Genomic DNA, 26,793 nt, shown 5'->3' on the forward strand with positions numbered 1-26,793 from the left:
CTATCTCTTTTTGTATTCCTGGTTCTTAACAGAGATAGAGTTCTAATATTTACCTGTACTGCAGTCCAACCTAGAAAGGATGGATATTCAGTGATGTCTTCATATTCGTCAATTAGCTTTATCTTTAAAATTTAGCTGAAATGCATAGCCTTTTAAATCATGAGGTGTTTATTTCTGGATGTTTATTTGGGTAATCTATACATCTAAGTCAGATATCTAGCAATGGGTTCCTCATTTATGTTTTTCTTCATATGTCCAATATATTTTTCGAATTATCTTTTAATGAGGAGAGATATGTATTTAGTAAAACTTATGAAGATAGATACGAACAATTTTAATTTAATCATCATTTTGAAACAAATCTATCAGATGTAAACTATTGAATAGTGTTGTGATTCCGTCTGAGGCCCCTCAGGGAACGGCTGATCCTCTGCCGGCTTCCTGCTCAGAGGGGGAGGATGAGGAACAGGAGGTTCAGGCAGACGGGGAGGAGGAATCTCAGGCTGAGGGAGAGGGAGGACAGCCAGAGTCCCCCGAGAGGGAGCTCTCCCCAGCAAGCAGCCTGGATTCCTTAGATGAAAATGCACAAGCAATAATCGATCTCCGGCAGAGAAGAGCAACACAACGAAGGGGACAATTAGCCAGGTACTTTCAGCACTAAAGAGGCAACAGCTGGGTTTGGGTGTGGTGCTCTCTGGAAAGGCTGAAAAGGCAGACCCACCCTTCCTGGCTTGTGGAGTATTATCTTTGGGAGTCCTGGGACCTGGCTGTGATCTTTGGCGTCTTGGAATTCTGGTTTGTGACTTTGAATACTGAAACCTTGGGGGGAAAAGGTGTGGGTCTTATTCTCTACAGTGGTGGGTGTGCCAGCAAGAAGTCTGCTGTATTGTCTGGCCATCAGGACTCTGCTGTGAAGTCTCATAGCCTGCCTGTTGGGAAGAACAGGTTTTTCTCTGTGTTTATTTTTCAAACTATAAAGTGCTTTTGCTTTTACCAGCGTGTCTGGCTGCTTTTTCCAGTTGGTGTTGAAGTCTGGGGGCACCCAGACAGAACAAATAGTAGCTAACTTATACAGCAACAAGAATGAATGAGGAGTAGAACATTAGTTTAAAAATAAAATGTTTTTGAATCTAATTCTTGCATGGAAGAAAAATAATTTTAAAATGAAACAATGTAACAATATGAATTTCTGAGACAGTCAACTCCTTCCTTTTGGGGGGGATAAACTCTGTAGAATAGGATTAATACCTTTTGTACACTGGTCAATACCAAAAGAGGAAAAAAAACCTTGAACTGCGAAACAAAGGGATAAGATTCAACCTGATCAGAAAGGTATGTGATTTTGAAACATACGAAGTAAATATTTTAGCAAGTAAAAGAGAAAAATGTGTGAAGTCTGCTTTATCTAAAATTACTGCCCTAGTAGTCAGGTAGGTTTATTAATACAGAAAGCTGCTACATTGTAAATATTGAATTCAAGTAAACAGGATAAAAAGGATGTAAGATTCAGTGTTTATATACTAAAAGATGGAAGCATAATGAACTGAACTGATCCAATGGTTTGCTGATAGCAAACACAGGGAATCTGATTAATTGCTCATAATGTACTAAACAAGACTTTATGAACCTTTTTTTTAACCCCAGAGAAACCCCTGAAATAACTTTGGGGTCTCAGGGAATCCTTGAATAAAAATCCTGTAAAAACTGAAAACTTCATAATATAATTCAGTTCTCACCTACAAACTTCACATACAATTCATTTCTCCTCTATAAAATTTATATTTTTATGTTTTTATGTTTACATCATTTACAGCAACACCAAAAGAGGATAGTTGGCAGTGGAGATGCGACCTATAAAATTTTCCATCACTATAGGTAGTAGCCTTGTGGTTTTTTTCCCAATCTGCACATCCATAGTTGAGGAAGTCTACAAAAAACTTCAGTTCAGGGGGTCAGTTGAGAAATGTAGTCAAAGCAAAAGAAGAGATTTAAAGCTTGCCAGCATGCCAGTTGTCAGAGGTGGGGAAAGAGGAGAAAACTGGCTCCACTTTGAAAATTTGAGAGGATAGATTAAATCTGGCTTGAGCAGAAACTCTGAGGCATCAGCAATCTATTTATGAATTAGGCTAGCTACTGCATCTATCGCTAATGCCATAAAGCAGTGTTTCCCAACCTTGGTAACTTAAAGATACTTGGACTTCTGGCTGGCTGGGGGATTCTGGGAGTTGAAGTCCAGATATCTCCAAGTTGTCGAGGTTGGGAAACACTGCCATAAAGCCCTGTGAGCCATGACTTGGAGAGACAATGTCTCACACTTGACATGAGGTGAGCACTGGAGATATATATATTAATGGCACTTCTGAATTCTGCTGGACAGAGGCATTTTCCATTTCCTTTCAGCCTGCCTCCCTTGGGAAAAGGTTTCTTCCCCAACAGTGGGGGATTCGTGCAGTTATTTCCTTATGTTATGACCTTCTTGTTCTGTCTCAACCAGGTGTGTGCGTCACTACTCATTTGATGTGCAGTGACTTTGACTGTTTGGACTGCTCAAGCGTCTATCGAACAGGTTTGTTGGGCAGCCAGCTGGGCATCTCCAGCCCCATTTGACCACCATTATAAAATTGTCTCTTTTTGCCATAGGTGAGACAGATTTTGGTCACCGGGTCCCACAGCAGACAACATAAGTGCCAAGGGGGTCCCATTCAGAGTGGATTGACCCTCCCTAGTTTTGGATTGCTTTGGATTTGCTAACTCCACTCACTGTGGAGAACAGGCATTGGTACCCACCTAATACACTCATTCTCACATGGTGGAGTTAGTCTCCAAGTTCTGCCCTTCTTGGGATCTTACTGGTTGTAATTATTGTGTGTATATATTATGCCATTTCTCTGCTAGGTGTTGCTACTCTTATTCTTGTTATATAAGATTTTTCTGTGTTGGAAGCTGCACGCACAGTCTGTATCTTGTAATTCATCAAAAGAGGGGGATCCTAAGATGGAGGGCACTATTTATAATTTTTCAGACTAGTCCTGATTGGTTAATGGACAAGGTCAACTCATCCTTGGAGATTGGCTCCACTGTGTGAGAATGAGCATATCAGGTGAGTACCAACACCCATTCTCATTAGCTCCCAGGTTAACTTGTGTTTCCTTGGAAGCAGTCATTTCAAGATGATTGCTCTGAAAGAATTAGTCTAAGAATCTAAGACTCTTTTAAGAGTCTATTTTATGATCTTTAGTATCACAGTGCTTTCAAGGATTTGGGGGCCATGTGCTTATTTTATTATTCAAGACTCAAATTTCAGGGTGAAAAGAGAAGAAAGGGACTGGCATTGTCCTAATAGTCTTTAATTCCTTAGATAAAAAAAGCCCACGGGCTCCACTTAATTCATTGTCTAGCATTTTCTCCTATCCAATGATAATTTGCTACTGGGAAATATGGAGAGAAGCCAAAATCTCAATTTCTTGCCTACTTCCTGTGGTTTGGAGCAATTTGATTCCAGCAATAACAGAGAAAATGGATTAAAAGAAGCAGATTTAAGAGATACTAGAGGGTACTGAACCTTTCTGTTTTTTTCTGGTTGATACGTAATTCATCAATTCTTGATCCATTGATGCTATGTAATTAATCTGCAGAATATAGAACAGTTGAGTTCTTATGTCACTCTTATATGAGACCTCAAGTACTATATAAACATATATGAGTATATGTGAATAAAGAAACAATTATACTCATACATGTTTATATAGTCTACGGAGTCTATGGAGTCTACGGAGAGGGGCGGCATACAAATCTAATAAATAAATAAAATAAATAAATAGTATTTGAGTCTCATTCAAATTTCTTTTATTTTCTCTGAGACTGTTAAGAGAAATGACTGAATAAAACTGAATGTTAGTGGAAGTTTACTGAACTCACAAAGAAACATTCTGACCAAACTGTAGCAATAAAATGCCTTAAAATAATCATCCTCATTAGAATCCTCTGGTTGAATAGCTTAGTGGTTTCACAAATATTGTCTGAGAAAGAAAATATGGTTGCACTGAATAAATTGCTGAACAGGAAAACCAAGTCTTAGAAGAACATTTCATCTGATCCACCAGTTACTAGTAAACTTGCACTCTGAGTGAACCCTGCTATTGAATTTTTTAAACTCAAAGGAAAAATAATAATCTCTAGTTTGCATCTGTATCATTGTTATTCCAACAGAGTTCACAAGAATTTAGTCCAAGAGAGCTATTTCACCTTACTTCTGATACAATTCCAGTGAGAATGAAAACTCCTTTAGAGTTCAGCTTAGCCAAGATACTGTTTTATTTGAGGGGTAAAAATTAGGGCTGTGAAGAGCTTTGGTGGAATGACTTGATGGGAATTTGATTCAAACAAAGCAAATCCCCAAATGAAGCAGTTCAATCTTTTTATTTACCAAAGCAAAGACCAGAGAATCATATTCTCTGGCCCTTCATTGTCCTTCAGAAAAAGAGAGAAAGTTCTGCAAATTGGAGTATAGGAAGGTGTTAGATCAATAAGGTGGTTGTTCAGTTGAAGTCCTACTCATTTTTGATATGTACTAACATCACATTTATCTATAAATTGTGTCCATGTGTATTAAGTTGTGGCTTTTTATTGCTGTGCTCTGAATCTCCATATATGAATAAAGAGGGCAAAGAAACAAACCTGTCCTTCTGAAGGCACTGTCAGTTATATTTCACTTTGAATACTGAAATGGATTTTATTCTATACCTTGAAATGGAGAATCTAACTGCATTGAACCCAGACAGGTTTAATAACCATCCTAAAAATCATAAGGTGAAATGCATGAATTTGACCTTTGTTTTGTAGTGGATTCTTAGCTTAAAATTGCTGTGAAAATAATGTTTAGCATATTTTTAAATACATTTCCTCGGAATTTTGTGTGCTTTATCCAGAGTCTTAGTATGAGTTATATGTAGAATTCCAATGATGACAAAGAGTTTATTTTTTAACAAAAATAAATAAATTATTGTAGCACATATAATCTAATCACAGCATCACTGTAAATGCAGATTTATAATGCAGATAAATAGAATAGTGGATTTAGGTTAGAGTTCGTCATGTGACCATATTGTGGGAAATGGGAACTGCATCCTAACATTTGCTGTAATGCTTTAGATTAAAACAGCTTTAATTTTTTTAAAAAAAGTAGGGAAACTCACATACAAGAAAAAAAAAAAACTTCATACAAAATGCTATACCAGGAATGATTTGATAACAAATGATATAGTACACATTCAATTACGAATATAACTCAGGAAAATGTGAATTAGTATCAGGAAAATTTTAGAAAAAGCTTATAAGAATAAATTGGCCTCAATGTCTCTATTGGTTGAGTACATGATTGGAAAAACATTGTTAATTTAAGGAATAAGGAGTGGTCAGACTAAGACATGTATTTGGACCGGGACTCACTGCTCACAGTCACTCATGCCCTCATCACCTCGAGGTTCGACTACTGCAATGCTCTCTACATGGGGCTACCTTTGAAAAGTGTTCGGAAACTTCAGATCGTGCAGAATGCAGCTGCGAGAGCAGTCATGGGCTTACCTAGGTATGCCCATGTTTCACCAACACTCTGCAGTCTGCATTGGTTGCCGATCAGTTTCCGGTCACAATTCAAAGTGTTGGTTATGACCTTTAAAGCCCTTCATGGCACTGGACCAGAATATCTCCGAGACCGCCTTCTGCCGCACGAATCCCAGCGACCGATTAGGTCCCACAGAGTGGGCCTTCTCCGGGTCCCGTCAACTAAACAATGTCGGTTGGCGGGCCCCAGGGGAAGAGCCTTCTCTGTGGCAGCCCCGACTCTCTGGAACCAACTCCCCCCAGAGATTAGAACTGCCCCTACTCTCCTTGCCTTTCGTAAGCTCCTTAAAACCCACCTTTGTCGTCAGGCATGGGGGAACTGAGACATCTCCCCCAGGCATATACTATTTATGCATGGTGTGTTTGTATGTATGTTTGTTTAGTAAATGGGTTTTTTTAAAAAAAATCAAACCGGGTTTTTAAAAAATATCTTAAATTATATTTGGATTTGTTATAAATTGTTTTATTCTGTTGTGAGCCACCCCGAGTCTGCGGAGAGAGGCGGCATACAAATCTAAATAATAAATAAATAAATGATGCATTACTGACAATTCCAGGTCCTTCAGATTGAAATTCAACATTAAATTTCATGAAAGGTTCTGCCACTATAGTCAGGTAGTGGCCTTTTGCAGTTATTCTAAACCTTGCAGCTTGACATTGTGTGGATTTCAACCCCTAGAATTCCCCAGCCAGCAAAACTATTTGATAAACAGTAGCCTAGAGAGCAAAAGATGAGCCCAGTGAACACAAACCTATTCTCCTTGCACAGTGTTATTTTTTTCATACATCATCTGATACCATCTGAATTCATTCTATATAATTTGATTAAGAACAGTACCAAGCCAATGGCTACTAAGCCAATAGATACCACCAAGCCAATAAGATGATTTTTACAACAATGTATTGCTCATTTCCTGTCTTTCTACAATACCTGATGAAATGTGCTTTAAGTCTGATGTTGTTTTCTTTATTCTTTGGGTCCCGTTGACTAAACAATGTCATCTGGCGGGACCCAGGGGAAGAGCCTTCTCTGTGGGGGCTCCGGCCCTTTGGAACCAGCTCCCCCCTGAGATTAGGATTGCCTCCACCCTCCCTGCCTTTCGTAAACTCCTTAAAACCCACCTCTGTCATCAGGCATGGGGGAACTAAAACATCTCCACCTTGCCCATGTTGTTTTGCCGTTTGATTGATTGACTGTGTGCCTGTTTTTTATATATATTGGGATTGTTTTATGAATTTTTTAACTTAAAATTGTAATTAGATTGGTGGGCATTGGATTTGTTACTATGTACTGTTTTTATTATTGTTGTGAGCCGCCCCGAGTTTGCGGAGAGGGGCGGCATATAAACCCAATAAATCTAATCTAATCTAATCTAATCTAATCTAATCTAATCTAATCTAATCTAATCTAATCTAATCTAATCTAATCTAATCTAATCTAATCTAATCTAATCTAATCTAATCTAATCTAATCTAATCTAATCTAATCTAATCTAATCTAATCTAATCTAATCTAATCTAATCTAATCTAATCTAATCTAATCTAATCTAATCTAATCTAATCTAATCTAATCTAATCTAAAGAAATAGAAGCTAGCCAATATTTAGCCAGGGATGGATTCCTCTTATCTGCTGCTACTGGTGCACTGCACACACAGCATAGGGAGTATCACGTGCGCACCCAGCATGGTTTTGCTTCCACACGTGCGCAGGAAGCAAAACTCCACAAAAATAAAGGGACACAGACGTGAGAGATTTAGGCAATTTATTACTTCCATGCATGTGCCAAAAATTAAAGAAAAAAGATGGTGGCGCCTGAAGAACTGGCACCAGAGCAGTCATGTGCAAATTGCGCAATCTGGTGGCTGCTACCAATGCACAGTCGCCTACCGCAACAATAACAACCCACCTCTGATTTAGCTTGCTTTCTTGTTTTATGTTTGAGACAGTCAAGAAAAGAAAATAGAACAATGTTCCACAACTGGAATATTCCTACAAAGAATATGGAAAGATGTCAGAGTTTCCTTTTGCTGCAGTGTGCAATAGCAATTCCTCTTGCCCACCATCCCCCCTGGAAATTAATCAGAGTACCATTTATTTGTACCTGCCATTTGCCTTAGGAGACGGCAGAAGATAATGAAAATATTTTACTATCTATTTTCAAATTATAAGCTGTTATTTCCAAAGAATGTGAAAACCTATGTATATTATCACATTATTATTCTCCGGGGAATGCAGTCACTATAGTGATTCTAATTACATGGCTTCATTAACTTTCTACATTCTACCTGTTATGGGGGTTTCACATTAAGGACATTTGCATATGCAGGAAATTAATGCTATTTGCAAGGAGCTAATGTCATTAAACATTTAAGTAGCTCCTTGAAAATAAACAAAAGCTTTTTGCTGGGATTTTCTTTTTTTAGAATATCATTTGAATCACTTGGGTCCAAATAGGTTTAGGGGGAAAACAAAAACAAATTAAAGGAGAAAAAAGGGAGACAAGATTAGGAATTGAATATAGGGTGCAATAGAGAGAAGAAAAAACAAGAACAACCCAGAAGCAGTTACAGTAGTTATAAGGAATATAAAAAGAAAAAAGTGTCTTTCTTCTAGATCCCACTGAGGAGATTCCTTGTCTGAGAAGATTCACAACTGGACCCTCTGGGATAGTTCTGATCTTCTTTATATATTTACCTCTGACTCTATATCATGAGTATCAAACTGATGGCTCATGGGCTAGATATGTCACACACTAGGTCATATCCACCGCAGAGTCTACGGAGAGGGGTGGCATACAAATCCAATAAATAATAATAATAATAATAATAATAATAATAATAATAATAATAAAGTTCTGAGAATGGGAAAAACATTGTGAAATGTCAAGGGCAATGTTACGCAATGAGTTTTACACCCATGCTTTATTTTTAAAGCACCTTATTTCTACTGTCTATCCTGTGTAATCATCAAAACTATAAATCATAAGTTCATTAAAAAAAAATTCATCCACGCAAAAAAATTATAATTGGTTTCTAGCCAGCAATAAATGTGTTGTCTTTTCTCTTATCATCTCAGCAAGTTCCATCATCTTCACCATCTGTTTCTTCATTGTGAATCTTTCCATCTTTATACATCTATAATCTTGTAGTTACCAAGCAAAGGGGTTTTTGCAGATATTTTTCCTTTTTTAATAGTTCGCTTAGCATCCATTTGAAGTAACAGCAGCACTAAAAAAAAGGTGACTATTGGCTGTTTTTCACATTTATGACTACTGCTCCATCCGCATGATCATGTGATCAAATTTGAGATAGTATAACATTTTTATGAAAGTTGCAGTGTCTTGAGGTCATGTGATCATCTTTTGTAACCTTCTGACAAGCAAAGGCATGGGGAAGCTAGATTTACTTAACAAATACGTTACTAACTTAACAGCTGCAGTGATTCACTTAAGAACTATAGCAAGAAAAGTCATAAAAAGGATCAAAACTCACTTAACAAATCTCTTACTTAGGAACAGAAATTTTTGGCTCAATTGTGGTCATAATTGACAGGTCATACTCAAAGACTATCTTTATCCATCTATCCCAAACCTTGTTCCTTTTTATATCTCTGTTTTTATAAACAATTATTTATGCTTTTTGTGAGTCAATCTTAAACATTTTGTAAAATTCACTTCAAAAAATTGCATCCTCCTCCAAAACCTTGAATAAGAAAGCTGAATTTAAATAGTCAAAAGACTTCTTTGCACCTAAGCAAATGATTGCATCTTCTCTCAATTCCAATAGAGCTAGATGATCAAGTTCTGTTTCCAACTCTTTGTTTATAATTTCTGTCTTAGTCTCCAGGATTTCTACATTTCCTTTGTTTTATATCTCTAAGCATTTTTACAGAGCTTTCTCTTTCTTTTTTTTACCTCTTCCTTCATCCTTTTTCAAAATCTGTCCAATTAGAATCAAATGATTCAGCTAATTTATTGCCCTGTTGCTCAAACATTTCTAAAGCAAATCTACTGCAATTCCTCCCTTTACAAGTTTTCCAGCAATCCCCTCTTTCCTTCCCTATAGATTACATTACAAAAACCGTCAGTTCCTGCAGTTTATTTATGTGGAGCATCTGTCCAGAGTACAAGGGAATAATCACACAATATCTCCTTTATTCAGATGCATAGTGTCTGCCAGAATATGTTGCAATGCCATTGCCGCTACTTCAGGGACATGTAGTTTGCCACGAATCCCCATCAAAAACTTAATGTAATTGCATTTAATCATGGTATTGTTGGTTTATAAGTGTTTATTATGTAAAAGCAATTGATTCATACAACAGGATAAGCTATAGTCCATCATTTTGCACAGTATAGTGATTGAGCCAACTGCATAATAAATCCAAATTAAGGAAACTAGTTTTCAGTTTTATGCAGTACAATTTGACCCAGCCAAGATAGATAGCATAGAGACAGATAATGTACAGACCATTTTTGGCAAAGATCCAATGGCTAGCAAGTCATAGCCTAGTTATAGAACAAGTTTTATAATTTGAAGAAATGCAACAAGTGACCTCCTAGTTCTCTGATGGCTTCATATGCTTGTGACTGATGATTATTATTAATGCTGCACACCGAGGCTGAAAGACCATAGAGTCAAGATATAGTTCATCTCATTAAGTAAGCGATACAGATTTAGGAGAATAAACAGTAGCTAAATAGTTTCCCAGGGGAAAAAAAAGAACTGGCAAGTGTGTGTGTGTGTGTGCATGCATGTGCACATATGTGTATATTATTGTGTATGTGTATGTAGATCCTGGCATATTTGGGTTTCTTTCCATGTAAGGTTCAGGGAATCCTAGCGATGTTTCAATGAGGCCCTACTTGTCATCTTCAGGCTGGTGCTTTTGGCTTTGTACTCAGGTGAACAAAGCGTGGTCTGAGCTGCCACCCCTCTCTAAATACTGGTGGGTGGGTGTGGAATGCTGGCTCAGCTGCTGTAAGCGGGTTGGTTGGCTGTGTTGAAACATCCTGATAAAAACAGAGCTTGGTATGGAGGCTTTTTGAACCTGTACATTATAGATTCTATTGTTGGAAGAACTGAGATAGAGACCCTTACCTATGCTCTTTAGGACTTGTTTATACCATCTTGGCTAGATACCAGTCCTTAGAAATGACACCCAGGCTGGTCCAAGGGCTGTTTTTACATATATTGATGCCTATATATTGACTTACTGTTATTTGTATATCACAGTAGGGGGGACTGAAGTAGACCCAGAGACAGGGTTTGAGCAATCGGTACTTTTATTCAGCTCAGAGAATAAGTGACAGCTCAGCAAGGTAAAGTGACGATTCAGCGAGTACCGACTGGCTCTGCAGGGAGAAGCCGCTTCTTTTATACTTTTGCGGTTCCCGCCAAAGCGAGAGCCGGCCGCGTCTGAGCCAATCAGGAGCGACTTCCTGCTTGGGCTCAGACAGCGCTGGAAAAGAGGAACAAACTATTTACAGCGTTACAAGGTAGCCATTTCAGGATACAACACCCCTCCCCTCATAGTTGGACCCATCCATCAAGAAAGCCACGTGACGAAGTCGTCCAATCGGTGAGGCCTTCGAGACTCTCGCGCTGACCTGCGCAGTCCATTTTCTCCTTCGCCACTGACTGTGGAGGATGGCTCGCCGCTGTTCTCCCGGTGCGGCGGACTAGGCCTGGCGGGCCCAACGAAGGCCTCGGAGGACGAGGATGGCTCGGCGTCGCTGGATGGTTCCCCCTGGCCCGATAAGTCTCTCTGCGTGTTTCTTAGTTCGGGCAATGTATAAAAGTCTGTTGAGGGGGGAGAGTCCGAGTCAGCGGGTTGTTGTAATTGGTTTTCAGTTCGTTTCCGAATGTGGTCTATGTGTCGTTTCCACAAACGACCATCCTCCAGTTTAACAATATAAGTCTTGGGTGCATTTTGCTTAACAATAATTCCCTTCATCCAGTTTACATTTCCATCAAAGCATTTTACATATACATTTTGACCCAAATACATTTCTCTTTCTGGTTTTATGCACATTTGGTTATTATTCAAACAGAACCTTGGGTTTAACCTGTCTAGTGGTGACCTCAACTTTCTCCCCATCAATAACTCTGCAGGGCTTACATGTGTGTGCGAGTTAGGGGTAATGTGCTGGGTTAATAAGAATTGGTCCAAGTTCTGTTGCACATCTCCAGGGCCTGACCTGTGCAATGCCTCTTTTGCCACCCTTACGTAACGTTCTGCCAACCCGTTAGCCCAGGGCGAGTAAGGCGAGATGAGGGCATGTCTGACCCCCAGGCCATCTAGGAATAATTCGAATTGCCTGGCTGTTAGTTGTGGTCCATTGTCAGACACCAATAGATCAGGGCAACCATGGGATGCAAACAGTCTGCTCAATACCTTGATAGTGGCACTTGTGGTTATGTTGTTCATTGCTATTATTTCCAACCATTTGGAGAAAGCATCAACCACTATTAGGAAATACTGAGACCCCACTGGGCCAGCAAAATCAATGTGGATCCTAGACCAAGGGCCAGCAGGCTGTTCCCACTCAGCCGGAGTTGTTTTGGGGGGATTGGGCCTAGACTCTTGGCACGGGTCACACTTTGAAACCCAACTTTCAATATCAGCATCAAGCCCTGGCCACCATAAATGCCCCCTTGCTAGGCTCTTCATCCTGACAATCCCAGGATGGCCCACGTGTAACATTCTGAGTACCTTTTCCCTTAGGCGTTTGGGGATGATCACTCTATCCCCCCACAGCAAACAACCTTTTACATATGACAATTCAAGCCTTTTGTTCTTAAAATCACACAATTCAGGTTTAACAATATCATTTTGCCATCCCTTTAGAACACAGTTCACTACTTGTTTCAGGATTTGGTCTTGCTGCGTGTGTGCAGCTACCTCTTTTGCTGTGGTTAGTGGGTTTTCCTCGAGTTCTATCATTAGCACGTCTGTGGTTGGAACAGGGTCTTCTACCAAGTCTGCTATGGGGCATCTGCTGAGGCCGTCTGCATGATTGATTTCCTTCCCCCCCTTGTGGGTGAGCTCATACTGATACCCAGAGAGGAAAAGGGCCCATCTGATTAGTCTTGGAGACATAAAGGGTGGAGTGGGCTTGTTGGGGGCTAGCAGGCCTAGTAGGGGTTTGTGGTCAGTGACTAGCTCAAAATTTCTTCCAAAAATGTAATTGTGAAACTTCTTTACCCCTGCCACTAATGCCAGAGCCTCCTTGTCTAACTGGCTATAATTTCTCTCCGTGCTGGTCATGGTTCTTGAAAAAAATGCTATTGGGGCCTCTGTCTGATTAGGTAGAACGTGAGCTAGGACTCCTCCTATGCCGTACGGCGAAGCGTCGCACGTGAGCCTAATGGGTAGTGAGGCACTATATTGGACTACTACACTTTTAGAAGTTAGTAAATTTTTTATTTGAGCAAAGGCTTCACGTTCAATTTTCCCCCATGTCCAGCGGGCTTCCTTCTGGAGTAAACGATGGAGAGGCTCTGCTACTGTTGCCTTCTGCTTTAAAAAAACGGAATAAAAATTAAGGAGGCCCAAAAATGCTTGCAACTCACTCTTATCTCGTGGCTCTGGGGCTTCTCTAATTGCTCTCAGCTTCTCAGTTGTGGGGTGGATACCTTCCTTATCTATTTTATATCCTAGGAATTCAATACTGTTAGTTCCCCAGACACATTTATCAGGCTTGATTCGTAACCCTTTGTCCTGTAGCCTCTTAAGTACTTCCCTTATTCTTTTGTTCACTTGTTCCTGGTTTTCCCCTGCAATTAAGATGTCATCAAAATATGGGATGGCCCCATTTACCCCTGACAATAGGCGTTCCATGATGCTCTGGAATATCCCTGGGGCTATGCTCACCCCAAACTGTAACCTCGTGCATTTGAAAGCCCCCCTGTGCGTTACAATTGTTTGAGCGTTTGCTGTTTGTTCATCGACCGGAAGTTGCTGGTAAGCCTGCGCCAGGTCGATCTTTGCGAACCTTTTCCCCTCCCCCAGGGAGTGTAAGAGTTGTTGCACAACCGGAATGGGGTAGGGGTGGTGTTGGAGTGCCTTATTCAGGGTTGATTTGTAATCAGCGCAAACTCTTAAGGAGCCATCTGGCTTCAGGGGTGTCACTATGGGAGTTTCCCATGGCCCCTGTTCCACAGGGACCAAGATACCTTGACTAATGAGTTTGTCCAGCTGTAAGTCTAGCTTGGGGAGAAGCGGGAGGGGAACCCTGCGAGGTTTCAGTCTAACTGGTGGGACCTTGGGGTCAATAGAGAAAGATATGGGGGTTCCCTTATACAATCCTAAGGTGGGGCTGAACACTTCAGGGAACTCTTTCACAAAGTTAGGCATAATATCACAGTTTACATTACACACACCCGAAATTTCAATCCCCAACGGTTCCATCCATGCTAGCCCTAGCAGGGAGTGTTTGGCCCCCGTCACAATAAGCATGGGAAGGGTACATTTGACATTCTTAAATACAATAGGTACATTTGCAGTTCCCAGGACCGAGATTACCCCCCCTTGGAAGTCTCTGATCACCAAAGAGGTTTGAATTAGGTCAGCCTCAGACACATTAGGCATATATAGCTTAAATTTTTCCCAGGGCATGATGGTATATCTCGAACCCGTATCTAGCTCCATTGAGCAAGGCTGGTTATTTAGCAACAACGAGATAACAATTTTAGCCCCCTTTTTGGTTGCCGTGTTATTCACGGAATATTGAGAGTTACCTCTATTGTAGTCTCGGTTAGCGGTGGGGTAATTCCTTTGACCCGAGTTGCGGAACGGTCTCCTTTCTCGCGATTGGGGGGGGTGGTTTTGGGGTCGCTGGTATTGTTGTGTGGCAAAAGTTTCTTCTGGTGCCGTTGCCCTGCATGCGATGGCGATGTGGCCTCTCCGGTTGCAACGGCGGCAAGTGGTGTCGCGGAACGGGCATCGATGGCGCTGGTGATTTCCCCGGCAGCCCGCGCAGGGGGCTGGATGAGTAGCTCTAGGGTGTCTCGGTTGGTCTTGCAGGAGGAGGCAGTCGTCCCCGTTGCTAGTTAGCTGGCCGCGGACATCTGTTCCCATGGCGCTGGGAGACTCGGCGTCGATTTTGGCAATGGTTTCTCGCCTTCCGTGCTCTTTTAATTCTCTTGCCGCTGCGTCGGCTGCTTCCGCGGTTTGCGCTAATTTGATTACGGTTTGTAGAGTCGGCTCATCTTCGGTGAGGAGTTTACTTCTCACTGTGTGGTTCTTCATGCCGAAAATCAAGGCGTCGGTGAGGCGAGCTTCCGGATCTTGAAACTTGCATTGAGCGAGTACCGTTCGAAGCCGCGTTGTGAATTGGCTTATCGACTCGGTTTCTCTCTGAGCCATCATGTGAAATTGATGCCGGTAAACCACGGCTGGTCTGGTTGGTTTAAAATGGCTCGCTAGTTTCTGTTGAAGGACGTCCCACGCTGTGGCTCTTGCTTGTTCTGGTTCGGTGAGAGTTTGGGCAAGTCTACGGATCTCTGCGCCGCAGTAGTTTAGAAAAATAGCCCGTCTGCGATCGGCTCCGGCGTCCTGCATTCCCGCCGCCTCGAGGAATATCTCGAAGGTGGCCATGTACTCGTCCCAAGTCATTTTCTCGGCATCGAAAAGTTCTGGAGCCTGGCCGATCTGGATTTTGTCCATGTTGCACGCGAAGTTCTTCCGTTCGTTCGTCGCCAGTGAAGTAGACCCAGAGACAGGGTTTGAGCAATCGGTACTTTTATTCAGCTCAGAGAATAAGTGACAGCTCAGCAAGGTAAAGTGACGATTCAGCGAGTACCGACTGGCTCTGCAGGGAGAAGCCGCTTCTTTTATACTTTTGCGGTTCCCGCCAAAGCGAGAGCCGGCCGCGTCTGAGCCAATCAGGAGCGACTTCCTGCTTGGGCTCAGACAGCGCTGGAAAAGAGGAACAAACTATTTACAGCGTTACAAGGTAGCCATTTCAGGATACAACAGGGACTGTGGGGGTGGGGGGTTTAAATAGTTTTAATCAGGTAAGGAGGGTGGATGGGGTTTAGTGCTGGAATGAACGGTTACAGCAAGAAAGGGTGGGATGACTGGATATAGAATGAGGGATCTGGGTATGAAGTCTGTTGCCCCCCCCTCCGAATGCAATAGCATACAAGCATTCAATTTTACTGGTATAAATTACAATAAATCCACATTAGTAGGGATTTAAATGCTATGACTATAAGAGATTGTTTAGATTTCGGTTGTGGCATAGCTCCCCATTCTATATACAATTGTGCAACCCCGAAATTGGGTAATTTGCAAAATCCGAAGAATTAAGTTTGGTCATTATCTATACAGTCACTCATGCCCTCATCACCTCGAGGCTCGACTACTGTAACACTCTCTACATGGGGCTATCTTTGAAAAGTGTTCGGAAACTTCAGATCGTGCAGAATGTAGCTGCGAGAGCAATCATGGGCTTCCCTAAATATGCCCATGTCACACCAACACTCCGCAGTCTGCATTGGTTGCCGATCAGTTTCCGGCCACAATTCAAAGTGTTGGCACCGGGCCATGTTATCTCCGGGACCGCCTTCTGCCGCACGAATCCCAGCGACCAATTAGGTTCCACAGAGTGGGCCTTCTCCGGGTCCCGTCAACTAAACAATGTCGTTTGGTGGGACCCATGGGGAAGAGCCTTCTCTGTGGCAGCCCCAGCCATCTGGAACCAACTCCCCCCAGAGATTAGAATAGCCCCCACCCTTCTTGCCTTTCGTAAGCTTTTTAAAACCCACCTCTGTCGTCAGGCATGGGGGAACTGAGATATTCTTTCCCCCTAGGCTTCTACAATTTATGTATGGTATGTTTGTATGTATGATTGGTTTTAAAATAAGGGTTTTTAGCTGTTTTAGTATTGCATTGTCGCATGTTGTTTTTACCACTGTTGATAGCCGCCCCGAGTCTACAGAGAGGGGCGGCATACAAATCCAATAAATAAATAAATAAAATAAATAAATATGTGCTGACTAATAGGAAATGCAGGACCCAACCTGAGATGGTCACCTGGACCAAAGGTTTAGTCTTTCAAGTTTTCAGGCTTGTGCTGGAACCCATCACCAGGGAACTTCTTTCTACAGATCTGACTGACTCCGATTGGATCTTGCGACGTTATTGTGGGACAAACATATTTACCCTCATTCGCAATTTGAGTATTCTCTAAGTGCAGCCCATCCACAGACTTCCACCCACTTTTCTTTCCTACTTTTCATTACAAGCCCTTGTCACAATCCAATCTTGATTCCAGAAATTAAAGCTAACAACCAGATTGAAAGAATCAGGGGAATGACAGCATGGGGCGCCATCTCAAAGCCACAACTAACAGCATGAGGCAGAGCGAAGCTCAAGTTATTGCAGCTCTTATACAAAGCAGTGTAAGAAGGCGGGCAGGAGGAGGGAAACACATGAAGAAAACATTTGCAGGCAAGCTCTATTCTAGCAGACCTCGTTGGCTGTCAAACTGATCTATTCACGTGTTGACACAAAGAGTTTTCCTCTCCTCCCTTCCCATGCTTAATGTTTTAATTAAATACCTAAAAGCCAACTATTCCCAGCCAGTGTCAGAGATGGTGCCTCTCTCCCTGATAAATGTTTACAGCCGAAGCTGTGCTGAGGGTTTTGGCAAACAAACCTCAGAGAAGTGAGAAGGCTTTCAATACAGGCACTTGAGAGCAGACAAGCAGTCATGATTAGAAAGTGGCAATACAATCACAGGAAGGTTTAATTCACACATACCCCCACCCGCTCCAGGTGTCAGCCCCTGGTTTACAAGTTGGCAGTACTATCTCCATCTGAAGGCAAAAGAGCATTAGTTAGTCATCTGTTTAATTCTCTCACCACAGCATGTCATTTGGATGCTGAAGGAAAATCCCTTGGTTCAGGCTGCCAGTTCTGACAGCCTCCCTCTAGACCACCTGAATAGGCCTTTTAAAAAAAATAGAGAGAGAGAGAGAGTTGAATGCAGAATAAGTAGCTGGTACAAAATAGAGACTGGCTACAATGGCCAGAAATGTCTTGGCGTTGTCACGATTGTAAAAGTCCATTGTTCTTCTCTGCCTTACTGTAAGGTATTTGTTCTTTTGTCTACTCAGGCAATGTTTATTTTTACTTTCGTAATAAAAGAAATCTTGTTTTGAATAAATGATTAGAGCTCTTAAATCCATCGCCTCCACGATAAAGTTCAAACGGACTTTTACAATCGTGACATGGTAAGCAGGGGTATATGGGTGAGGGGGAGAATATTTGTTTCTGTTGTTGAAATGGCCATTTAAGCAGGGACAAAATTGAGATGTGTCCTTTATAAGAATAGTATAATAACAATATAGCCTCAGAAGCTCCACAGCGTGAAACAGAAAGGGGCAGGAAGTGAATACATTTAAATTACCTCCCTAAAACATTTTGTTAATGTTCATGTAGAGAGGAGAAGGATAGTAAATCCACTGGGTTTGAGGACATGATGTAGGGAATATCCCTCAAAAAATAAAATATGCTATTCTTTCTTTATAGACAAGCTTACATCTCATTGTGATGTCACAAGGGAGCAGTTCAGCCTGGTAATTCTGTTGCCAGGAGGTAGGTGAGTGCTGTAATATAGACAGTCCTGCTAAGATGGTGCAGGATTTTAATGTCTTTTGAAAGCCTATAATTTGTTAGACAAGGGGTTGTAAGGGCTGCAATTTCGTGCTTCAATTCTAGATATAATGTCTGGACAGTATATTGTGACATGTGCTGTTTTTCCTTAACCAGTTGCATGCTGATGGGTGTAAATAATGTACAGGATCCCTAAAGGAAACTATTGAAGACAATTAAAAGTGGACAGATTTTGTGGTTGTTTAAACAACAGGCAGAGCTCAGGTTTGCATTCCCGTTGAAGGTGTTGCTGAATGTCTTTGATCATCAAATTGGGATGCATTGCAAAGGGTTAAAAAGAGGAAAATAAAGAATGCAAAGGGTTAAAAAGAGGAAAATAAAGAATATAATCTTGCACGATGGGAAAAGATGTAGGTGAAGCTTAGAGAGGATTTTGTCAAGCAGAAAATTGACAAAATCTGCTATTAATTATTGTGCTGCTGTTATCAGGGGCATTACCATATTAAAAGAGAGTGGAGCAAGTGCAGCTTCATGAAATGCTGAGTAACTTTAGAACTAAATCTCTTTATTTTCCAGGGATTGAGAAAATACAAGGCAATGGAGGCGAGAATAGCTAGCTTAATTTTCAGACATGAATGAGCTCTGCTAGAATGTAGTCTATGTTCATATTTCAAGCATCCTTATAAATTGCAGAGAAAAATCTCAGGGATATTTTATTTTTAAATAATGTATATTGTTTTGGGAAAAATTATTCGGGGAGAAATATGAACAGAATGTTTTCATTTCAGTCTAAAGGTCAATAAATTGTTGATGGTGATAAGGAACAATAGGGGTTTTTTTTGTTCTACAGTGGTACCTCTACTTATGAGCTTAATTCATTCCGTGACCAGGTTCTTAAGTAGAAAAGTTTGTAAGAAGAAGCAATTTTTCCCATAGGAATCAATGTAAAAGCAAATAATGGCATACGATTGGGAAAAACACAGGGAAGGTGGAGGCCTTGTTTCCTCCCAGGAGATACTTAGACAGGCCCCACGGAGGCTTCTCCCCACCTTTTCTGGCTCTGTTTCCTCCCAGGAGATTCCTAGAGAGGCCCCACGGAGGCTTCTCCCCACCTTTTCCGGCCTTGTTTCCTCCCAGGAGATTCCTAGAGAGGCCCCATGGACACTTCTCCCTGCCTTTTTCTATTACAGTTTTAGAGGTTCGGATTTGTAAGTGGAAAATCATTCTTGAGAAGAGGCAAAAAAGTCTTGAACACCTGGTTCTTATCTAGAAAAGTTTGTAAGTAAAGGCGTTCTTAGGTAAAGGTACTGTATAGGTAGTCCCCAGGTTACACCCTCCCCGACTTACAGTGTTTCATGATTACGACACGAAACCAGCCCCCTCCTCCTGCCACACTGCGCTCACTTGGTTTGCTCTCACTGCTCCAGAATCACTGGCATTCTCTGGCTGTGGTGCTTTCTGAACCGCGGGGGTTGGAAGAAGGCATGAATGAAGTGCTTTAGCAAGCAGGCAATTTATTTAGTCACCGTGGTGATGTCATGATGTGACGACCCGGGGGCAGCAAGGCCCTTCAAATTTGCGTATTCAAAGCTCAAATTGAGCTTTAGAGTAGCTGGCCATGCTACAGGCTTGGGAGGAATCAAGCAAGACAGTGTTAGAGCAAAATGGGGGAAGATTCCGACTTACACTGAAATTCGGCTTACAATCCACCATAGGAATGTGTTGGTACGTCTCGGTATAGCTAGGCTATGAGACCTTTGACATACACTGAGCAGAGAATTTTAACAGAATGTGGATGTGTGGTAAAACCAAAGAAAAAGACACAGACTTAGTTATGCTTAATATTTACATATATACAAAATAGAAACAATCCATAATAAGCACTAAGCAAACCCAAGCACTAAGCAAGTACACTCCCCCCTCAAGGCAAAGCAAAAGTGAATGAGTGATAAAGCATCATTGAGGGAAGGAGTACTGGTGCCCTCTTATGGCGAACCAGCCCAAAATATTTAAAGTGATAGTACAAGAGACTACAATAGGTAGTTTATAATGGCAAACCCTAACAACCATGTACCTTGTACTAACAGAACGGATCAACGTCATAAGTCGGGGACTACCTGTATTCCTCATCTCAACTTTAAAAGTTTGTAATTAAGTGTACCCCAAGCCTTTTATTTGCAAAATTCTTCAGTTTCCAATTTTCTCTAGCAATTACAGCAGTCAGCTCTTGCTTCTAAATGGGTGCAGCACAAATACTTGAAATGGAAGGAAAGAGATTATCTAAAACAGAGGAAATATTGAAAAGTTGGAGTGAACATTTATAATGGTTTTAAAAGACTGTGATGTAACCAACTATTTCTTTCCAAAGTTTTTAATAAAGGGAATTGTTTTTCATATTCTCAAACAAAGTAGAAACTGAAAACTAAGCATAGATCAGTATTTGAGACTTGACTCAAGGATATCTTTATTTTTTTTTAATGTCATAGCTGTGTTCATGATAAGGAGAGAGGAGGGGATCACTTTATTCTTCAGGGCACCAGAGGGATGAGGAACAATGGCTGGCAGCTGACCAAGGAGAGATTCAACATGGAGATAAGGAGGAACTTCCTGACGGTCAGAGCGATCAACCAATGGAACAACCTGCCAGCGGACGTTGTGAACTCCAACACTCTGGACATTTTTAAGAGAAGATTGAACTGCCACTTGACTGGTGTACTATAGGGTTCCTGCTTGGGCAGGGGGTTGAACTCGATGGCCTTCATGGTCCCTTTCAACTCTAACAATAAAACAAACAAACAAACAAACAAACAAACAAAGGAGTGAGAAAGATACACAGTGTAAACTGAAATGCCTCATTAAAAAAATATAAGAATTAAAATGTATTCATTCGTTCATTTGCTTGTATATGTACTTATTTCTTAGACTTCTATGCTGCTCTTCTTGGAGCCACTGACTGAGGACAGCATACAACATTGTAAATGCAAACAATATATGTGAGAAATCTAATGAAGTTCCTCCCTATTGAAATACGTAGAAGCACAGAGTATATGTAAAAACTACAGCTCATACTGTATTGAACTTTTATTTACCCACAAAGAAATAAAGGGAGACCTTATTTATTTGTCCGTAAATAAAAATTTGACACAAAAATAGTTTGCTTCCTAAGTGACTGCCTGGATTGGGACTGAAAGGTGGAAGCAGAAGTAGCATAACCCGTCCCATAACTGGGTAGACCAGGTTACCTTGACAGTCCCACTGGAAAAAAATAAAAGACTTTACAGCTCATATTATTGATAGGTAATCAGCAAACAGATGCTATTTCAGAGAAGTGTTTCTTTACTCTGCACCAGAGTGCAGAGAAAAGCAGCAAAGACTAATAGGTGACTGGAAGCTAAACATACAAAGAACAGTTGCAGGAATTGGGTATATCTAGATTAATGAAAAGAAGGACTACAGGTGATATGATAGCAGTATTCCAATATTTAAGAGGCTGCCCCAAAGAAGAGGGGGTTAACCTGTTTTCCAAAGCACCTGAAGGCAGAACAAGAAGCAATGGATGGAAACTAACCAAGGGGAACCAATCTAGAACTAAGGAGAAATTTTCCGACAATTAGAACAATTAATCAGTGGAACGATTTGCCTCTAGAAGGTTTGCATGCTCCATTGCTGGAGGTTTTTAAAGAAGAGATTGGACAATCATTTATCTGAAATAGTTTCTTGCTAAAGCAGGGGGTTTGATTAAAAGACCTCAAAGGTCCCTTACACTTCTGTTATTCTATTAAGCATAGATTTCTTTGTTTAGCGGTTGAAGGGTCATAACTAAAAATGACTCTTGTCCGTAATGGCTAAAAAATGGGGAAGCTGTGTCTTTTGTTGCATCTGGTCATTAGGCTATACCAAATAAAACCCCTCAAGATAAAGATTAAATGCTACTCAATTGGAATGGCCCCTACAGATCATAACTAAATTGCACTGGTTGAAAATTTAAATAGCCATCCTGTAGATATGTGTGAGAAATTAAAAACCAAGACCCATCTTTTATTATACCATTGTTATATTCATAGCCATCTGTTTTGTTATCTATACCCAGTCATTACTAATATGGATTTTTCTATGAATGAACAATTGCAGTTTAGAATTTACAGTCCAGTTCTAATATAATCCCAAAGAGAGATATTTCTGTAAATGATGGATGTCTTTTAAAAATATTAAGATAGTTTGTATTTTTTTAAAAATATGGATCAATGAGTACACTGGTTTTATATTTAGTTACATTTAGAAGAGATTCATTGAAACTTAATTGTGACTAATTAAAAATTTAATGGTTTGAGCATGAATACTGTAAGCATGACTACATTTCAAAATAATCCAGAGTGATCAACTTCTAATAGAATCTTTTGAGATGTCATTTCTTAATATGGACAAGTATTTTTTTGAGAATACTAAATATATTTTTTCACAAAAACGTCATTGGTATTACTTGTTTTAGAGATGAGAATGCTTTGCTTATTTCCTAGGAATTTATATAACATGGCACTAAAATAAAGCAATTTATAAAATGTGATGAATTTAAACTTTATACCAAATGTAAAAAAAATAGCAGCCTGAATTAGTCTTATAACTTTACACGTGAATCAATTGTACATTATATAGTATGTAATTTTATAATTGTTAAATAATATATGATTGAAAATAATTCCACACACTGATCTTGTGTCTCTATTATAGATACACATAAACACAAATACATCCATTGGTCAGAAGGGATTTAGACTCATCAATGCAACAAGTATATCCAGTAGAAGTGCTACAGTATAATTTTGATGAATGGCTAGGTTATAGCATAATATTCAAAACACTATAAAACAATTTTGATGAAGCCTGTATTATGGTCTCCATATGTCATTGTGCATATAAAATTTATATGCACAATGATTTTTAAGACAAGCTACTTCTTACCTTGCAAATGAACACCATATGGGATGAATGACTACTTTGTTTGAGAGCAGAAGATTAAAGTGATTGTGGGCAGATATTACTTAAACTTTTCTATACAATGGTACCTCATCTTATGAACGCCTCTTCTAACAAACTTTTCAAGATACGAACCCGGTGTTTAAGATTTTTTTGCTTCTTCTTCCGAACTATTTTCACCTTACGAACCCAAGCAGCTGCTGCTGGGATGAAGGGGTTTCTTTCCCCCCCCTTTTTTATGGAAAGAAAAGGGAGGGGCTGCTTGGAGTAGGAAACATTCTGCAGAGAACAATGTGCTTGCAAAGGAACTGAAAGGGTGTCTTTTTAAGAAAGAAAGGGGAGGAGGGAGGGGCTGCTTGGACTAGGAAACATTTTGAAAAGAACAACGTGCTTTCAAAGGAACTGAAAGGGTGTCTTTTTAAGAAAGAAAAGGGAGGAGGGAGGGGCAGCTTGGGGGAGGAAACATTTTGAAGAGAACAATGTGCTTTCAAAGGAACTGAAAGGCTGTCTTTTTAAGAAAGAAAAGGGAGGAGGGAGGGGCAGCTTGGGGGAGGAAACATTTTGAAGAGAACAACGTGCTTGCAAAGGAACTGAAAGGGTGTCTTTTTAAGAAAGAAAGGGGAGGAGGGAGGGGCTGCTTGGAGTAGGAAACATTTTGAAAAGAACAACGTGCTTGCAAAGGAACTGAAAGGGTGTCTTTTTAAGAAAGGAAAGGGAGGGGCGCCCCCCCTTGCCTTTCTTCCTTCCCACTCACCCTTTAGCCTAGCCTTGCTTCTTCCACCGCCCCCTTTAGCTGCTCCTCCCTGCCCTCTGTTCGCCTCCCTTCTAAAGTTTGGGATTTTCCTGAAGGATTTGCACGCATTATTTGCTTTTACATTGATTGCTATGGGAAACATTGTTTCATCTTACAAACATTTCACCTTACGAACCTCCTCCTGGAACCAATTAAGTTTGTATGATGAGGTACCACTGTCGTTTAAAACAATGTAGCAGGCTACAAGTTAAGGTTGACTAAATATGATTATTTCCCTTTAGTCTCCTAGAATAAGCTGATTTGTCTTCTTAGTAGATCCTACATATATAAATAATAAATAATAAGAATGACAATAAAATTAAATAAATACTCTAACATGAACATAGGAAAATATATTTTCTAAAATGTATATTTTCTAAAGCTTAAAACGTATGATGCCTGAAACTGTGGACTGGATTAGATATTCCCACTAAAGATTTAGAATTTCATCCTTTGAAAGGAAATTTTACCTCTGGTGATATCTCCAAATAGGGGAAGGAAGAATAATTTCTTCCTAGTTTATGTCAACTGTGATGTCACAGACATCAATTATCCCCAACTGGTTTCAATGAGGGAATTAGTTGAGGGGGAGAAATCTTCTGTGAAAGGATTGTGAGCACAAAAGTCTACCAGATGTCTATGGACTTCTGATTCTTTGGTATATCCAACAATAATGATTGTAAATGAACATGTTAAATTTGCTCTTTAACACAAGTGACAATATTGTGTTAAATAATACATTCACCTAGCAACTGTGGGATGATAAAATGAATTTTAGTACAAAGGATTTTTCTAATGTTATGATCAAATCTAAACAAAAGAAAAAAAGAATTAACTGATCTAATGCCATTCTGTATTGTTTTGTGTTCTGCTTCTTTTTGACATATTTATAAGAATGTAGGCAATTAACTTATCAAATGAAAAAAGCTGAGGAAATGGGAATGATTTCTTTAGCTTTTCTTTCTTGCATTATGCCAGAATGGTATTTAATGGTCCTTGGAAGAAGCCAATTATCTAGGTCCCCAGCAGTCAGGTTTCAGGCCCGGTTACAGCACGGAAACTGCTTTGGTCGCGTTGATGGATGATCTCTGGCGGGCCCGGGACAGGGGTTTATCCTCTGTCCTGGTGCTCCTTGACCTCTCAGCAGCTTTCGATACCTTCGACCATGGTATCCTTCTGCACCGGCTGGAGGGGTTGGGAGTGGGGGGCACTGTTCTTCAGTGGTTCTCCTCCTACCTCTCCGGCCGGTCGCAGTCAGTGTTAGTGGGGGGGTCAAAGGTCGACTCCGAGGTCTCTCCCTTGTGGGGTGCCTCAGGGGTCGGTCCTCTCCCCCCTGCTATTTAATATCTACATGAAACCCTGGGTGAGATCATCCAAGGGCATGGGGTGAGGTATCATCAGTACGCTGATGATACCCAGCTTTACATCTCCACCCCATGTCCAGTCAACGAAGCAGCGGAAGTGATGTGCCGGTGTCTGGAGGCTGTTGGGGCCTGGATGGGTGTCAACAGACTCAAACTCAACCCGGATAAGACGGAGTGGCTGTGGGTTCTGCCTCCCAAGGACAATCCCATCTGTCCGTCCATTACCAGCCACATGATGAACAGTAGCTCCCATTGAGCTTATGAGTTCTCATCTCATATTAGTTTACTTACTTATATTTTCTGTTCTTCTATTTCCATTGTCTACCTCAACACCATTGGCTGGGGAACAGGTTATTTAAATAGGTTGTTTCTTTTAGACATGCAGACATCATTAGAGGCCATATTGCTAACATGTTGTAAGCCGCCTTGAGTCTAAGGAGAAGGGCGGCATAAAAATTGAATAAATAAATAAATAAATAATCAAGATCCATATATCATCTAAAGAGCTGCTTTGAGCGGGGATAAACAATTTTCTTAAATTACTGATTAAATGACTTCAAACACAACTGACTGATTCCAGCGCTGTTGCTTAAGCAATTATTCAATACAGCAATTTCATAAAGATTCTTCTTCAAAAACCCCCCACTGTGTTAGAAATTAAATCATGTTTGATCCACTCCTTCATGTAAAACTCTGCTAATTTAGAGCCAGAATTGAGGTGTATCTTGATATAGGATATGTCATTATTACAAAGGTCAATAATCCAGTGTTACAAAACTATATATATGATATACCCTATATAAAGATATTTATATATTATGTGCCCTATATAAAGATATTTATGGAAAAATAGTTCTTTTGAATAGAAAACAAATTTAGAAGGACACAACCAAGTTTCTGTGCTCCTGAATTGGAGTTGCTCTACAGAGCTAGAGGCTCATAATTGGTTTTCATAACAGTATATCCATTTAATATTATTATGTGTGGAAAACCTCAGGCATTGTTGAAATTATGTTAAATGGAGGAGTATAAAGGTGTTAGAATTCTGCTATATTTTTAATGGAACAGAGAATATTTTATGACGTTCTTTTAAAATGCTTTGTTATATTTTGCATTCCACAATGACAGGAAAATATTTTATTAATTAGTTGGTGGGTTTTGTTTTTGTTTGTTTTGGTAAATGTGAAATGCAATGGCCAATGATACTGTTCAAAATTGGTAAAGTGTTCAGAGTAAGAGGTAAGTGGTTTAAGGTAACCAGAAAAAAACCAATACCATAATTGCAAACCTATATTTGCAAGTCTACCCTTTTTATTTGTGTCAAATATGTCAAATCATGGAAGACATCTAAAAAGGGATAGAACTTTACTATCTTAAAATTTTACCTCTTCCCTCCCACTCCCAAGTTCTGAA

Source organism: Erythrolamprus reginae, chromosome Z (assembly GCF_031021105.1).
Source record: "Erythrolamprus reginae isolate rEryReg1 chromosome Z, rEryReg1.hap1, whole genome shotgun sequence".
Taxonomy (NCBI): domain Eukaryota; kingdom Metazoa; phylum Chordata; class Lepidosauria; order Squamata; family Dipsadidae; genus Erythrolamprus; species Erythrolamprus reginae.